The 19,425-nt window shown below is 35.3% G+C and overlaps 1 protein-coding gene across 2 annotated transcripts in view; it reads right to left on the reverse strand.

Annotated features, from left to right (window-relative positions):
• LOC145692973 (muscleblind-like protein 1) overlaps window positions 1-19,425 on the reverse strand; it is a 1,077,958-nt gene that overhangs the window by 853,191 nt on the left and 205,342 nt on the right. Inside the window, exon 1 of one of the 2 annotated variants that reach the window (XM_081768579.1) lies at window positions 5,251-5,325. The exons of the other annotated variant lie outside the window; for it this stretch is intronic. The gene's annotated coding sequence lies outside the window, so the exon portion shown is untranslated. Of the gene's footprint in view, window positions 1-5,250; window positions 5,326-19,425 lie in introns of those variants that run through there. 2 annotated transcript variants of the gene reach the window in all.

Raw genomic sequence — 19,425 nt, forward strand, 5'->3', positions numbered from 1 at the left:
TGACAGAAAATTTGTCAATAGTTCTTCGTAATTTTAGTGGAATATTTTACAGTGCACTTGCATCTTCTGTTTCAAGAGTTTAAGTAGAACGGTTAATCGACATTCACATACAGAGCAGCTTGACTTATAAGAAGACTATTTAGTTTTATTGACTTGCCCTTGTGTAAGCGCCTACACTTCAGGTAAACTTTGTACATCAACATTATACTACGTTTCTAGCGAATGGATTAAAATAAAAGATTGACTTTCAAAAAAGAAAAAAAATGGCTAGTTTTTTACAAGCCAAAAATTTCAACGGCATAAAAATCGTGAGAATAAAACTCAAATAGATACTTTATAAATACAAGTACTACAGACTAAAACTCAGCTTTCTAGCTGCTCTTTAATTTCGTTTTGGTTCTCTTTTCTTCTCACTCTCTCTCTTTCTCTGCTTTGATTCTTTCTGTCCCTCTGTTTCCCCCTTTCGCCCTTTCCTCCCGACAACCGCCACCACCTGACATCAGCGACATTTGCCTTCATCAATTATTCCTCACCTGCGTGACATTTGATCGACTGAATCTGCTATGAGATTTGGCCTTATCCGTCCTCTTCCTTTATGTCTACCAGATTCATCCTTTCGTCTCTCTCATCAGCGACCCTTTTCCCATTTACTAGGGTTGCCATCTTTTAAAACAGAGAAAATCGTTACATTTGATAATACGAGGTGTGTTTTCTAAGTAACTATCGTTTTGAAATAAACAAGTCTCTAGTAGCAAGAAAGTATTCGGCCAGTTGGTGCGTAGTTGGCTTTTGGCTTTTGGCTTTCGGCTTGCACTAGAAACCTACGATTTCATACAATCTGCCTTTTGTTGTACTTGCAAGCGATGCTTTAGATCCTTCGCAGAGCATTATAGCATCACTGTCCATTCATTGGCTATTGACTTGCCGGCTTATAAAACGCTTGTGTCAAGCTTGAATAGAACAGTAAATGTAAGGTTGCCCCCATGTAACTTCGTTACTGGAATCCAGATTGCGGCGTGCTTGTACATTTTCCAATCAAGCTAGATGCAATCTTGCTGACTTGTAATTCAAGCTTACAGCAAGCGGTTTGCAAGTCGTATCGTACAACACGCTTTTGAATACCATCCTTATACAACTCTGCCACCTGATTTGACAACCATACAGAATACTTCTTGAAATTTGAGAAAATTTATCAGATAACAACAAAATCGTAAAATGTCTGTTTTCTTTCACTTTTTCGTCAACTTTCTGCACCAAGTCTTCAGTGATGACCGAAGGTCACTAATTTCGTTCCTCATCATGAACATTCGCGCGGCCATCTTCAAAACCTCTAACCCAAATCCGTATCATTCCATTGTCCATATATTTTCTCCATACACTTCAGTAATCTGACGATGAATTTCAGCCGCTTTCACGCCTTTAGCACTACGAATACAAATCACAGTGCGTATTTCACAGTCGGCGGGATTCTCGATTGGCAGAAGCATTTTAACTACTCATAAACAGACGTAAACACGGTCGACCGTAATGGCGTCCGTGGCTTTCCAACAGATGTAATGTAGATATGCAGTGCGCATACGCGGAATGTAGACCGCAGCTCCGTCGATTGAATTTCAAAATGATACTTACTTAAAAAAAAAAATGCCTCGTATAATGTGTTTCTTTTTTTTCTGTCTCTCTCTATCACAAGGAAGATTTGTACTTACACTCGTGGGCACTTCAAAATGCAAACCCGGAAATGTGCCTTGTACTGAAGAAAAATACAGAGGACATACTTGAACAAAACTAAATAATAGATTCGTACTAAGAATACAATGGTTTTCAAATTTCACTACCAATCATACTAACTGGGGTTTATCCATGGTTTTATCTCTCAGTTTCTAGAGATGTATCTGAAAAGTATCTTTAGATCGCAAAAATAAGTCTGAAATATTCCTCCATACATTTTGAATATCAGAAGAAGAAAAAATAAATAGAACTGACACGCATTTATAAAAACTATGTATACACAAGAAGCCGAAAGCATGCAAAAATTTACTTCAACAGAATCTGTTAAAAATTATGAAGCTTAACAAAGAACTGATAAGATCTCGTTATGTAAAACCTACCATCAACTTCGTAAAGTTAGAAGGATGTCTGAGTTTTAACCTTCCTCTAGTATGGTGCACTGTGAGGTCACAAACCGTTCGGTTGGGTTAAATCTGACCCTGTCTATTTCAGATGAAACAAGTCGGAAACATTAGTACTTATTTATGATACATACAATAAACTCTACTTCATTTAAACTCGAAAAGATACACACTATACTGAAAAATTTAAAAAATGAATAAGTAGCTACCACCTTCCCCTCCTAAAAGTAGGCAATGGTATGTACTTGGGTCGTGCTGGGTATCTGAAGGGTTAGGTCAATTATGGTTGGCAAAGAATAACAGAAGTTTAACACCAAGTATGTCGATATTTTGAAGGCGTTGAAGTTTACCCATGTTAACTGAATTTTTACGGTAAATGGCAATTATATTAGGTTATAAATAGATTATGGTATTAGGATTCAATTATTTTATAATAATAATACGAAATAATTGTGGGTCGATATCATCAATTGTTCTGTGAATGTACAGTAAAGGACACTTCTGGATGGTACACTTTTGACGTAAATTTCCATATGGATGTACCATCCAGAAATGTCCCTTACTGTACAACATTAGGTGTTAGTAATTAAATGAGTAATACGATAAAAAAATTGCGTTACAGTTACTTTAATTTAGTAGTTGTTCATTGTAACAAGGATAACCATTTTACGACTTTATCTATATTCGAGCTTTACAACTACATCAGGTCGAATCCGGTCCCGCCCATACTATTTAAAGGTTAAGTAAGCTTATTTATTATTATAATATTAGAGGACTATATTTTCCCAATTGTTCTTAATATACTGATGCCAAATGCTCAGAATCGTCTTCCTTTTGTATCAAACATCTACGAGGTCCAACTAGGAAAAATACAACGTTTTGGTGTGAAACACAAACGACAGAAATGACATATACAAATAATAATAATAATAATAATAATAATAATAATAATAATAATAATAATAATAATAATAATAATAATAATAATAATAATAATAATAATAATAATAATCGTAGTTCACAAATTACATACCATACTCTACTTTTCAACATCTTCGTCATACACATTCAAAAATGTATCATAGCGTGATACCAGGTTTTCTATAGTATACCGTTATTATACTCCGTTGCCGCTAATGTATTCAAAGCATCTTTGCGTTCACAGACTTGAGGCAAGTGCTTTCCGAACAGTCCTTTAATTTCTGGAACGAGTGGGAATCAAATATTCTGCCATCATTTTAGAGACGGCAAGACTCTCCATTTTTGTTGCATATGTTCAGGTCTCAGAACTCGATATTCACGTTTGTACCGACTCGCCGCTTGGCTCAATCTGCGGGGTCATAGAAAGAGTATATCTATGTCGAATGTTTGTTCTTTCCGGAATGCAGTTTCCCATTGCTGATGAACTCAGAGACGCTGTGATAATAATGGTACAGAAAACCTGGCATCACGCTACGATAAAATGTATATGGCGAATACATGGAAAAGTAGAGGAAGTTATGTGGTTTCTGTACCATCAACCTTTAGCACACATCATTTGTCGTTTGTGTTCCATACAAAAACGTTTATTACTTTGTGGTTGACCCTCCTATATTTCATACAAGACTAAACTATCAGATAACCATTTTCTAGCAACAAGCCCCGCAGGGGTTAAGCTGCCCAGTGATTGATTTGTGTGGTCAGCACATCGTGAATCCCATGCCGTTGTTATTGGTTTCCTTGACTGAATCGACTACGTTTTTCATTTACCTGACTCCCTACTTGTCCTTACAAAGCCGAGTGAAAGCAACCCAAATAAAAACATTTGCTAGTAGTTATTTCATTCAAGTATTGGTACTTGCCAGAACTCGCACTGTTTGATTTCGGAGATCACACGTTAACAGGCAGACTAGTACGGAAAAGCAGTATATTTGTTTATTTTATTTTATTTTATTTTATTTTTTTAAGTTTTAGACAAGAGTAGGCTTCTGAACTAAGGGAATCCAAAACTGGTATGGGAGTTACGGGTGGAGATGAAATACAGAACCTCGTATTTTTCACACGCTGGATCCATAGTAATAATATTTTATAATTTTCGTCTTTGCTTTGATTTTTGTTTACAGGCAAACGGGTGGATAAGGAGACTCCTTTAATGAACTTTTCCATACTTTGAACAGCATAGTTTGGAAGTCTGAAGTAACGACTTAGCTAAAATATAATGATACTGTATCGTTCTTCATCTTGAACAATCCGCTAATCTAGTGGCTAGCGAGTGTGTCTTTAGTGCACGGGGTCCAGGATTCGATTCTGGTGGGAGAGACTTGAAACTTGAGCGCATTACGATAGTTCAGATTCTATCTTAAACTGTACGTTCACGTCTCATATAGTCTCGGTTCCCAGGAAACCATAAAAGTCTAACTTTTTCTTTCATGAAATTCACATGTTATAATTAACAGGACAAGAAAGAAACGAACCAATAAATTGAAATAAGGGCTTACCATGGTCTATATTTTCAGTATTCTTTCGTCATGGGGCCGCGGTGGCTCAGTGGTAGAGCGTTCACCTCTGGTTCGTAAGGTCCGCTGTTCGATTCCCGCTCACACCAAGAGAACTTTGTGGTGAACAAATACCGTGTACGTAGGTTTTCTGGGGTTCTCCCGTTTCCTCCCACTTTCTTCATTCCACCATTTCATTCATTTCTCATTATCACAGTCTCCTTTAGCATAGGCGGCCGTAAAACTCACAGATTTCATTTTTCATTTCTTTCGTCATCTACAGTGTGCCGAATACAATACCGATATTGCTATACGAGTATATACAGTATATAGTATATGTGTGTGTATTGGTATATATAATGCAATTCTTGAGTTTATTACTGTTGTATGAATGAATAAAACGTAATGCAGGTGGCGAGGTGCAGTAATATATATCGTGTATTATATATATAGTAGAGGAAACTGAGGTGAACTATATTTATATTTAAAAAAAGTAGTGTTTCCGGCTAAGACATGAGACTAGTAAGAGCAAAATCACGCTTGATAGCTCGAATGGCTGGCTGGATTTTGCCAAGGACGTCTGGTAGAATGACCTTGCATGACCTTTAGTAGAACCTGAGAGACATAATAAATTATTTTTCACTTACTTTTTTTCTGCACGACGGAACGAAAAGCGCCACCTAGCAGTGCTGATATTGGTTGATGCTTACAGGACTATATTTTAGTATTGCTTATATGACTCACCTAAAAGAAATAAAAATAGGAAAATATTAGACAAGTGAATTATTAATATACTGTACTGAAATATCATTGCATTATATTGATCTTAGAAATATATCATATGCATAACAGGGTGGTCCAAAAAGCAGGTGTACAGTCCTGTATTGATCAAGTATGACATTGTAGTTTATTAAGATAATAAGTTTGTTTGTTTCGATCTTAGGATATAAAGGAAAAGAAATTACGAACGAATAATAAACTAATCTAATATAAAAGAAACCAGAAATCAAAATGAAATTGGTCATTCGATAGGAAAGAAAGTAGGCAGTTTCATCGGCAAAGTTCCTACTTGCAACGAATTGTTGCTACAGCGATTAGAGTACGCTCATCGGCAAAAATGTTTTAGTAAAAGTTTAATAGTTTTCGCAACAACTATTCTAAAAGTGCTATTTTTAAGCTCTATAGAACAAAATAATCATTTACAATTTATGCTCAAACTAAAACTTCAGTTAGTAAGTGTCTTAGGAGCTAAAGACATAGTATATGAAGTAATAAGTGGAACAAATGTGTATACATATCGTCTAAATTAATTTATTGCGGCTGTTAAGATTCGAGGGGGAGAAAGAAACGGTATCTACAAGTTCCCTATTTCAAACACCGACTCGATATAATAATAAAATAAGAAGAAATTCTGTGAATAATAAACTTGTACTATCGTGTTAAACTCACATCATGTCCAAAATGGTCGTATGGTTTTAATATGTGCACCAAGTGAAAAACGTGATGTAAGCGAAATTTTATACCAAACAAAAATGATTTTGTATTTGGTTGTTGGTTTAAGATAGGTTATCTTTTTCTTGCCTTTCAAAGTGTATTTAGGCAATCCGTAGAACACATATAACAATATGTATAACTTTCAGGTACTTTATAAGATAGGCAACCGAAACGACATCTGAGGTATGCTAAATTGCATAACTTGCACTTGCTGGCAACCAAATGCAATGCCGGTTTAGAACATAGGACTCACAAGTACTGAATACTTTAAAGATAATTTTCTAAATTGTAGAGTTCACTACAGGAAGTCAAATGTAGTACTTGAAGTTTAAAAACTCATAAAAAGGCAAAAAAGCAAAATTTCCTTTTTTGTTTGAAAAAGTGGGCTTTTTATACGGAAAATTCCATTAAAAAAACAGTTTTTTATTTTTATTACAAGGTAATAATACTGATAATAACAAAGTAAACCTATTTAAGTTACTGACAACTTACGAAGAAACACTACGTACCGTTTCCCAGAAATCACTGCTAAATAATTTTTGCAGGATTGTTGTGATGGGCTGGGAATTCAGCGCAGCAAAAGGGCCAAGGTTTAAAAAAACCCCAAGTAACTAGTTAAATACCCTCTATATTTTGATAACGGTGACGTTCTAGATTCTTACACTTCTATGGTTTAAGACGAACATGGGTATTGATCCTTTTGTAATAATTTTATTCTATGCTTTATTACGAACATAGTTATTTATCCTATCATAATCAATGTATACTATGCTATATAAGACGTACAATCAATTCATTGTAACTTATGACGAATATAAATATTTATTCTTTTGTGATTAATTCATTTTAAGGTTTATTACGAATATGGATATTTATCCTATCGTAATCAATTTATTCATGATTTATGGCAAACAGGGGTCTTAAGAATAAATTGATTACAACAGGATATATTCATGTTCATCATAAACCAAAGAGAACCTATACTATTTAATACCGTTATTCCTGCTACAAAGTTTGCAATATTATTCTACTCACAAAAATGTGTAGGATATGAATTTTTAGATCATGAGACAAAAAACACATGGGCTTTACAGCAAATGATGAAGGCAACAGATAAATAAACAAATAGGTAAATAATTAGATGAATATATACATAACGAATAATACCCAATAAAAAAACTTTAGAAAACTGCTTAAGAGGACCTCCACAGAAAGTAAATAATCTCGAGGTTTACCCTATTGAAAAACGATACAATACGGAAATTTCTTTGAGCAGCATTCTTCAGATTTTGAATTAGGTACTGGTTCAAGTACGAACTTCCTGTAAAATTTTCCTCCTGATTTTATTTTGTTTCTTCATATCATGTACACAAAATATTTTGAAAATGAAAAAAAAAATGCTATAAAATACAAACTACCAAACACTCTTTAAGTATATTATTAAATAATTATTAAAAGTAAACTTTTATATATACAAAAAAAGTTTTACAAAATAATAACAGAGTTGAAAAAAAAAAGAATGATTACTCTCGCAAAGCATGACTGATTTCATGATTACATTTTGTTTTAGGTTAGAGAAAATAAAGAAGAGAAAGTTTAATAATAAAAAAAGGAACACAAAGTAAGAAGAAGAAGAAAAAGACGAAATACAAAACACTAATCTGAAGTGACTAAACGGTAATGAACACTGATTTGACCAAAGAAAAAACGGGGATACTCCTACAATAATTGCTTTTAATGTATAGTTGGGCTGTTTTGCGACACACCCCTCAAAGTGATGACGGTGAAGAAGAATGCACCACAACGTGTAAGCCTAGCATATATATATATATATATATATATATATATATATATATATATATATATATATATATATATATATATATATATATATATATATATATATATATCCAATCCAACTAACTCAACCCTAAAAAGTTCAAAGGCCTCTCTCTTTCTTTCTCTCTAAAGATGTATACAATACAAAACAAAGAGATCCTTCCCCTCTTCTTTCTTGTTTCTCTTCTACCTCGTTCTTGTTTTTCGCCTTTACTCTTCACAATGCGCAAAATGTATTCACACAACACACTTTTCTTTCTTTCTTCCTTGTGTTCCCCGACTGCAATTAACATCCTCAGAGGACGAACACTGCCGGAAATTTAAAGCTCACGGAACACTAACTCATCCATTCAAAGCACACACACGTATTCTAAGGGGAAGAAATGTGTTTAGAATAACAACATTATAAAGCGAATCACGTAAAATTGGTTACTTCCATAAATTGGCCACTTAGAAAAATTGGTCAAAACAAGTGGCTGCATTTTTTCTCTCTCTCTCAAGAAAGATACTTATATACTATTATATTATGTATAGTAGGGTAACTGTCCCAATAATTGACAGTGTACTAGTAATTGACACTGTCGTCTTTTTTCCGACGCAACAAGACTGCGGGACTAGGTACAAGCAAATGCTGCCACCTTTTCTTCCTTTGCAGTGTTCTTAATCCCACACCACTGTTAATATTTGCCTCTAAGTAGTAGTTCTCCAAAGAAAACAGAAAATCGATGGACAGTGCAAAATAGTACTATAATAGCTATATTAGCGAAAGAAATAAACATGTTTATCCAGGTGGAAACTTATATGGTTCATTAGAATAAGATATTAGGAGATGTCAATTACTGGGTCACAAGGTGTCAATTACTGGTGAATCTCACAAATCTTGGTGTCAATTACTGGTACAATGATCAACTTTTCGTATGCATATTGTAAAAAATAATAATTATTAGTCTATTATTTTTATGATGGTCTATATAGATGAAGGAAGGATGCCTTCGTACCTCTACGAGAGATCAGTAAGCCAGGCTCATTTAAAGGGTGAAGAAACTTGCAATTTGTCAAACACTGTTCTTATACTGTCAATTATTGGGACAGTTACCCTATTTGAGGGTACGTATATAAGAAGCACCCCATTTTTGTCCATAAGGACACTCGAGTTCAAACGAAGTCATCCGATATGGATCAAACTTCACATGGTGTTAGATCTTGACCACCTACACCAGCATGTGAAATATTATACAGTGCAGGCTTTTGGTTCCCGAGTTATAGTCCATCAAATTTGGAGTTCGAACTTACTAAAATTTTCGAAAAACAATTTTAATAGCGATTTGTTTGAAGGACATTTTTCCGCAATAAGGAAACTTACACTTATCTGTATTTAGTTTTGAGGAAAAATACTTTCGCTACGCACTATATATTTTTCAAATACGAAATGATATTTTAGCAAGAAACATATGCGGAGATAATAATGCTTAACTAAATGTAGGAATCGCACGCGTGTCGAATGTCTATAGAACATGTGAGTCCAAAGGAAAGTATACATACTATGAAACGTAAAACAAAGGAATTATATCCAAACTAGACAGTTACTGAGTCATTCAATTGTCCACAGCTGGAAAAATCTTGCATACCGTAAGGAAACAAGGAAACAGTAATTAAAGCGATTATATCCAAACTACGATTACCGAGACACTGAATTATCCGTACCTGGGATGCTCTTGCATACCATAATGAAAGAAGGATACGATAATTAAAGCGATTGTATCGAAAACTACGTTTACTAAGACACTAAACTGTTTATAGCTAGAATCCTCTTGTATACCGTAAGGAAACAATGAAATGTTAATTCAAGAGATCATATCCAAACTCGTTTACTACGACACTGAATACTCCGTAGCTGGAATCCTGTTGTATGCTGTAAGGATACAAGGAAACAGTAATTAGAGCGATTGCACCCGAACTACATTTAATGAGGCACTGAGTTGTCCACAGCTGGAATGCTCTTGCATTACACTTACTGAGTCACAGAACTGTCTGGATATCAATATTAAAATAGTTTGGTCATCCCCAAATCTCGAAATTACCTACGTAGAACTAAATTCTTTTACTTTTAGAGAATTTTTATTTTAAAAAGTGTCGCATTTGCCGGCGCATAAAATCAACTCCATTTTCTATGTATGATCTGTCAGGAAAGTAAATGTACACCTATTTTTCGAGTCTGGCATTCCTGCGCTCCATCCGTGGAGAGTATGAGAATTAAATCAATCAAATGTTTACTGAGGGGCAAAAAGAAAAGCTTAATCTGAATAAGACATTGCAGAGGGGCACAAGCTGTGAATACGAATAGTGCATTGTGTAAATAAAGGACGACACCGAAAGAGAAAGCCAGAAACAGCTGTTAAACTTACAAAAAAAGAGTAAAAATTGTCGAAGTGGGAACATAAAACACAAATACAACAAATACGCCGACAACTAAACGATCACCATGCCATGATCTTGGTGTAGTGGTTAAGGTGCTGGCTTACAAATGCAAAGGTCGCAAGTTCGAATCTTAAGCGAGTACATTTTAAAAATTTTTGTTAATAATACATACAACTCATGAGAGATGGTAAAAGAGGTCGTATTTAGTTTTTCGTAGCAATTATTATTGGTAATGTTTAGTACTGATAATACTTTTTGTCTTTGCGTATTGCTTTTATTCTTTTCTTCATTTCCAAAGAGAAGAATATCCGAACAAATGCCACCAAAATTTCTCATATTTTGAATGTAAACGCCATTTGCAATTAGTGAAGAATAAAAATTGAACGTTCCGATGTAGCTGCAAAAAGTAAAAAGAAAAACATGGAAGTGGACCATACTCATGGTTACTAAAAATACAATTTCTACATGCCTTACACCTCCCGACCACGTTTCTACGTTAGCAAGTAAGAGGTTTGTGTTTAGGTTAGGCTGGTCAATACGTTTTGCAAAGGGGCCCGGTTTAGCTCTGACGCACCACAGGTGCGAGAAGGGAGAAAAACACTTTTTCTCTCTCCCTCTGTGTGTCTATTTATCTATCTATTTGTATATATATAACGCTATTTGTGAATGCCATAACCACCCTAATTTTCAGCGGATTGAGACGAAACTTGGTACAAACATTAATTGTTGAAATATCTTGATGAGTTCGTTAACCAGAATAATCAGATGAAAATGTTCAAAATGGTGGCCCTTCAAACTCATAAAAAGTTCCAAGGGAACCAAATTTCGCCCATAAATAGGTATTCAGAAAGTTTGAATAAATTTTCCTCTTTTACTGAAATATTTGTGTGCAGAAACTTATTGAAATATTGGACCCGATTAATCGCCTAAAGAAGGTTCACGCCCTTTCGCTACGGTCAGGTTTTTCTTTTTTTTTTTTTTTTTTTTGCAGGAGGGGGTTATTTTCCTATCGGAACAAGATGATTGTTAGTGATGATATGAAATTACACATTGAAAGTGAAGTAACTTGTGAAACGTGTTATTTGAAAGAATAATATAATAAATGTGCATTCCTCTAACACAGAGAACTCAAGTATTTCGAGTTCGGGAGCCTGAATGGCGAGGAGTGTTATTTGATTTGCTTTTTAGTAACACATTGCATTGCAAATAAAGGTAGGCAACATTAGTGGTAAGTAAAACAACAACAACAACAACAACAACAATAATAATAATAATAATAATAATAATAATAATAATAATAATAATAATAATAATAATAATAATAGGTGTTGTTTGTGGCAAGGCAATATCTTCCTCAGTTCTTCTTCAAACGTAATGATTGTAACGCCATATCTCCCTTACAAACAAAATATTAGCAATTTATATCGAGAGAACGAGAAACTGTAGAGCGATGGGAGCAACGTTGGACAGTATGCACTCATAGTACTCAGAAAAGTAAGCGATTTCAATGCAAAAGGAACGAAGAGTCATTGTCACGGGTACTCTTGGGGCCACGGCAGAGCCCTCTTTAGGCAAAGTGTCAATAACTTATATCGAGAGGTGATACTGGGATGGGACCAACTTTGGACATCGTGGACCCATAAAGCGCATCGAAAAAAATAGGGGGGGGGGGCGCCAGCCAGCCTTACTTATTTCCACATAATAATATAAAATTATGTTGTCGAAACACACACACGAGTTAGCTACTAATATTTCATATTATTATTATTATTATTATCGACAGCGTCTTTTCATTACGTGTGCGTGTTTGACATGAAGCCAAAGAGAAGATCCATCATTCGTAGAAAGAATAATAGTCAGTTACTTTAACTGTGAACGACAGCGAAAAATACGAAAAGAGTGGACTACCTGTAGCGTAAAGAAGTAATATTTTCTCTCAAATGGATAAAAAATCAAGCCGAGATTGATTCGAACTCGCATGGACGGCGCGAAAAGTCAGTGCTTTGTCCACTTTTTTTTTTTAACTGACTCACTGAACGTGTTTTAGTAACCTACTTATTGCTAATTTTACTTGCTTCACTCGTTTAACTTGCTTTTTCTAATAACTTATAACGACAGAGACACGAACACAGAAACATCGAGAACAGTTAAAAATCATAGATGCTCTCCCGCCGGGAATCGAACCCGGAACTCCATACACCAAAGGCGCACGTGCTAGCGACTAGACCAGCGGGAAGGGCACCACTCTCTCCCTGTGTCGTTAGGGATTACGACCACTGTCTTGCCAGCTATCACTTCTGTGGGTTGTATACTATGATCACATGTTTCTTCTCTGCTGGAAGAGTAAAACCTACATTATATGTAATACATGAGGTATTTAGACCTACATGCTCTTCATATAATGTAATAAAAGGGTCATGCTGGGAATAAGAAAAAGAACATTCCTTGGACAAAACGGAAACTATTGGCATCAGAAATATTTATCTACGAGGCATGCGCAGTAGTATATTTCAGAATAGTTACTGTTTTGTTCAGTAAACGAAGAAAGTTGTATAAAAAAGCAAATATGTCGCGTCAACGAGATCGACCAGATTTGACACGGGCGGAAGCAGATGTATAGTAATACAACAACTTCGCTCAGTTGATACGAGCCGAGCCGGTTGATATCACTACCCGAGTTGGTCTTCTGCTTGGGCTCAAGAATTCGACCGTGCAGGTCTCAGCCTTAATTTTAAGAACTACAGTATAATTTTAAGTACTACAAGAAAAATACCTTTGACTCGACTCGGATTGAACTCGAGTCGAGTCGAATTTTGGCTCGACTCCTGCTCATCCCTATTCGTATTTGTATTTTGTTTCCACTTCAACAATTTATACTCTTTTTTTTCTTCGTTTACCTATTGTTTCTGGATTTCTCTGTCGGTGTCGTCCTTTATTAACACCATGCACTATTCTTATTCCCAGCTTGTGACCCGCTTCATTGTCTTATTCAGTTTAGGCTTTTCTCCTTACATTGACTTCACATGTGATTGATTTAATTCTCACTTTCCGCGCACGACCGATGAAAATGTTTTATTATTATTATTATTATTATTATTATTATTATTATTATTATTATTATTATTAGTATTAGTATTATTATTATTAGTATTATTATTATTATACTATTGAACTTGCACGGCGAAATTACTGTATAATACGATATCATTTCAGTAATTTTATTCCATTGTATGTTATTTAATTTATTAATGGGCACTAAATTGTCTCCAGATCAACGAATAAATTAACTACGGCATGCACTTTGGTGGAAATATCATTACATGAACATGTTTGGAACGAACCAATAATCTTATTGCAATGATATTTCCACCAAAGTGCATGCCGTAGTTAATTTATTCGTTGATCTGGAGACAATTTAGTGCCCATTAATAAACTAAATAACATACAATGGAGTAAAATTACAGAAATGATATCGTATTATACAGTAATTTCGCCGTGCAAGTTCAATAGTATAATAATAATAATAATAATAATAATAATAATAATAATAATAATAATAATAATAATAATAATAATAATAATAATAATAATAATAATAAAACATTTTCATCGGTCGTGCGCGGAAAGTGAGAATTAAATCAATCACATGTGAAGTCAATGTAAGAAGAAAAGCCTAAACTGAATAAGACATTGAAGCGGGTCACAAGCTGGGAATAAGAATAGTGCACGGTGTAAATAAAGGACGACACCGAAAGAGAAATCCAGAAACAGCAGGTAAAAGGAGAAAAAAGAGTAGACATTGTTGAAGTGGAAACATAAAATACAAAAACGAATAGGGATGAGCACAAGTCGAGCCAAAATTCAATTCAACTCGAGTACAATTTGAGTCGAGTCAAAGGTAATTTTCTTGAATTGAGTTCCGAGCCAAGTTGCTGTTTTCGAGGTCTAGTTTCGAGTTGAGTTGAGTTAGATAATGGCTCTCTCGCTCGTTCAGCTCGTTTTAACTCGTTTTGAAATATTGGCCTGATCAGACTGGAAAGCAAAAGCCATGAGAAATGTAAGCAGTAATGTGGAATACTTTTAGTGTTGCTCACGACAGAGGTGCGTCTCATCTCGTAATTTTAGTGCATCTCGTGGGGCAATTTTAGTGTATCTCGTCTCGTCTAGATAACGAGAAGACAAGAGTTTATTATTATTATTATTATTACGAGACAGCCTCAAATGTCGTAATCACCAATATAAGTATATACTGTAGTTCTTAAAATCAAGGCTGAGATCTGCACGGTCGAATTCTTGAGCCCAAGCAGAAGACCAACTCGGGTAGTGATATCAACCGGCTCGGCTCGTATCAACTGAGCGAACAGCTCGAGTCGGCTCGGTTGGGATGAGCCGATGACCCGAGCCGGCTTAGTTGGAACAAGCCATCGACTCAGCTCAATTGAGCCGATGGCTCGAGCTTTCTCGGTTGGGATGGGTCACCTACTCGGCTCATGTGAACCGGTTCGAGCCAGCTAAGTTGAAACTAGTTCATCAGCACGTTTCGACTCAGCTCAACTAAGCCGATGGCTCAAATCGGCTCAGTGTGGTGAGCTGTTGGCTCGGCTCACTTCTCGATTCGGTTCGATATTGAATGAGCTGTAAGCCGAGCCGCTCGAGCCGTTGAGAAGCCCAAACCCGGTCCCAGCTGTTTTGAATATGTTTGGATGAAGCCTATAACTTTTAACAATTTTTTGCTCGAGCTCGAATACTTGCCCCTTCGGAACTCAAACCCAGAACGTGACCGATGTCCTTGCCTCTTGAAGACTTCCAGACGACCGAGATCGACAGTCAATTAGCTTTTACTATTCAGATACAAACCGTATATCTTTTAAAGATTATACATGGAGTTGATATAATAATAATAATAATAATAATAATAATAATAATAATAATAATAATAATAATAATAATAATAATAATAATAATAATAATAGTTTTAAACTTGCCCTGAAATTTGGAAAAACTTACTTAAAAGTAGAGATTTCGGGGAAAGGGTTCCGTACCTTCAAGACACACCTCTGCAACTACCAACATTTTAAACTAGAACCTTTTATTGAAGTTTCATGTAGAAAGTATGTTTTGAGGAAAATAACTGTAATAAATATAACTGAATATCACGCGACAGTAAGGCATATAATAAACTAATTTTTAGAATATGCAGAGGTAAATATAAAAGCTCTGCTACAAAAATACCTACACAGAGCGTAATTCAATGAGCTCTGAAATACAATGTAACGAAATAGCCTATGAGATTCAGTCTACAGAGCAATTGTTACTTAAAGAATGGACATACACTATTTCGAGAATCGAGACAAGACGGGAAATGTTTACGACACTTTTCGTCTCGTCTCGATTCTCATCTCCAAAGAGAGACGAAAATTTTGATTTAGCCCTGACCCGTCTCGAATGTAAAATGTTAATTCTCATGTTATTTTATTTGTTTTAGAAACGAGATGAGAAACTCCTCTTCTCGTGAGCAACATTAAACCAAACCGAAATATTCTTTCCAAATGTCACGTTTCTCCTTGTAATGGTATGACCTGAGCGATAATTTAGCTTCTAGCTTTTAATCTTCTACGAGATAATAATAATTATTATTATTACTATTATTATTCCTGAAGATTTGATTGTTCAAGTATTGAAACATCCGAGTATTCAAATATCTGAATATAATAAAACGTATGTTATCGCTGATCAATCGCCATCAAAAATTCTAAAGTAAGAAAAAAAAATTGCAACGTGCATTCGCAGAAGCACCTTGACCACTGAACCGCGATCGCTACGCGGTAAACGATCCGTCTTTAGTCTGGTTACGTTAGGTTTCTTTGTCTCCGCTTGCAAACTTGTATGTTATATTTTTCGATTCAAAATGTCTTTCGTATTTCTTTTATGAAGTCGGCAAAGTTTATATTAATAACTTGAGTTTTTCTTAAACCACTGGTTCACAAGTTTGTTCTTTCTCCACACGAAACTACAAATATGACAGATTGAATTCTCATACTCCCCATTTCTTTCAAAGCAGTCGCCATTACCTGGTCAAAGACTTATTTCCGCCACGATTCATATTAACCAAAATAAATTCATTTTTCGGAAGCGGAACTTTCACATTCCGGATTTCTCAAAATTATGGAATTCAGTTATACTCCGGAATTCAGAAGAATTTCGGAACTCGGAAAGAATCCGGAATTTAGAAAATTTCGGTATTAAGAAAAACTCCGACCTTCGAAAAAATCCGGATTTTCCTAATTCCGGAATGTTAACGAAATCAGAAATTTCTAAATTCCAGATTTTTCCGAATTCCGAAATTATTACAAAATTGGAATTTTCCGAATTCCGGAATTTGTCCGGCTTTACTTTCGGGGGTCCGAAAACTAATAATTCCGGAACGGGCTACCCCTAGTTTATACACAACCTTTCAGAACACTAAGCTAGTAGCTGTCTACAAACAAACAAGTAATGCAAAGCATGTTGTATACTGCAATACGTCATGTATTAAAATCCGACACCATGACCCTTTTATTACATTATATGAAGAGCATGTAGGTCTAAATACCTCATGTATTACATATAATGTAGGTTTTACTCTTCCAGCAAAGAAGAAACATGTGATCATAGTATACAACCCACAGAAGTGATAGCTGGCAATACAGTGGTCGTAATCCCTAACGACACAGGAAGTGAGCGTTGCCATCGCCGCTGGTCTAGAGGCTAGCACGTGAGCCTTGGGTGTATGGAGTCTCGGGTTCGATTCTCGACGGGAGAGCATCTATCATTTTTAACTGTTCTCGATGCTTCTGTGTTCGTGTCCCTGTCGTTATAAGTTATTAGAAAAAGAAGTTAAACGAGTGAAGCAAGTAAAATTAGCAATAAGTAAGTTACTGAACGCGTTCGGTGAGTCAGTTAAAAAAATAGTGGACAAAGCACTGCCTTTTCGCGCCGTCCATGCGAGTTCGAATCAATCTCGGCTTGATATTTTATCCATTTGAGAGAAAGTATTGTTTCTTTTCGCTACAGGATGGATTTTCTCTTTGGTTTCATGTCAAACATGCTCACGTAATGAAAAGACGCTGTAGATAATAATAATAATAATAATAATAATAATAATAATAATAATAATAATAATAATAATAATAATAATAATAATAATAATAATATGAAATATTAGTAGCTAACTCGTGTGTGTATTTCGACAATATAATTTTATATTATTATGTGGAAATAAGTAAGGCTGGCTGGCGCCCGCCTCCCTAATTTTTTCGATGCGCCTTATGGGTCCACGGTGTCCAACGTTGGTCCCATCCCAGTATCACCTCCTGTTTTCTCGATATAAGCTATCGACATTTTGCCTAAAGAGGGCTCTGTCGTGGTCCAATGAGTACCCATGACAATGACTCTTCGTTCATTTTGCATTGAAATCGCTTACTTTTCTGAGTACTATGAGTGCATACTGTCCAACGTTGGTCCCATCGTTCTACAGTTTCCCGTTCTCTCGATATAAATTGCTAATATTTTGTTTGTAAGGGAGATATGGCGTTACAATCATTACGTTTGAAGAAGAACTGAGGAAGATATTGCCTTGCCACAAACAACACCTATTATTATTATTATTATTATTATTATTATTATTATTATTATTATTATTATTATTATTATTATTGTTTTACTTACCACTAATGTTGCCTACCTTTATTTGCAATGCAATGTGTTACTAAAAAGCAAATCAAATAACACTCCTCGCCATTCAGGCTCCCGAACTCGAAATACATGAGTTCTCTGTGTTAGAGGAATGCACATTTATTATATTATTCTTTCAAATAACACGTTTCACAAGTTACTTCACTTTCAATGTGTAATTTCATATCATCACTAACAATCATCTTGTTCCGATAGGAAAATAACCCCCTCCTGCAAAAAAAAAAAAAAAAAAAAAAACCTGACCGTAGCGAAAGGGCGTGAACCTTCTTTAGGCGATTAATCGGGTCCAATATTTCAATAAGTTTCTGCACACAAATATTTCAGTAAAAGAGGAAAATTTATTCAAACTTTCTGAATACCTATTTATGGGCGAAATTTGGTTCCCTTGGAACTTTTTATGAGTTTGAAGGGCCACCATTTTGAACATTTTCATCTGATTATTCTGGTTAACGAACTCATCAAGATATTTCAACAATTAATGTTTGTGCCAAGTTTCGTCTCAATCCTCTGAAAATTAGGGTGGTTATGGCATTCACAAATAGCGTTATATATATACAAATAGATAGATAAATAGACACACAGAGGGAGAGAGAAAAAGTGTTTTTCTCCCTTCTCGCACCTGTGGCGCGTCAGAGCTAAACCGGGCCCCTTTGCAAAACGTATTGACGAGCCTAACCTAAACACAAGCCTCTTACTTGCTAACGTAGAAACGTGGTCGGGAGGTGTATGGCATGTAGAAATTGTATTTTTAGTAACCATGAGTATGGTCGACTTCCATGTTTTTCTTTTTACTTTTTGCAGCTACTTCGGAACGTTCAATTTTTATTCTTTACTAATTGCAAATGGCGTTTACATTCAAAATATGAGGAATTTTGGTGGCATTTGTTCGGATATTCTTTTCTTTGAAAATGAAGAAAAGAATAAAAGCAATACGCAAAGACAAAAAGTATTATCAGTACTAAACATTACCAATAATAATTGCTACGAAAAACTAAATACGACCTCTTTTACCATCTCTCATGAGTTGTATGTATTATTAACAAAAATTTTTAAAAATGTCCTTGCCGAGGATTCGAACTTGCGTCCTTTGCATTTGTAAGCCAGCACCTTAACCACTACACCAAGATCATGGAATGGTGATCGTTTAGTTGTCGGCGTATTTGTTGTATTTGTGTTTTATGTTCCCACTTCGACAATTTTTACTCTTTTTTTGTAAGTTTAACAGCTGTTTCTGGCTTTCTCTTTCGGTGTCGTCCTTTATTTACACAATGCACTATTCGTATTCACAGCTTGTGCCCCTCTGCAATGTCTTATTCAGATTAAGCTTTTCTTTTTGC

The sequence above is a fragment of the Thermobia domestica genome, chromosome 8 (assembly GCF_964235325.1).
Source record: "Thermobia domestica chromosome 8, izTheDome1.hap1.1, whole genome shotgun sequence".
Classification (NCBI taxonomy): Eukaryota; Metazoa; Arthropoda; class Insecta; order Zygentoma; family Lepismatidae; genus Thermobia; species Thermobia domestica.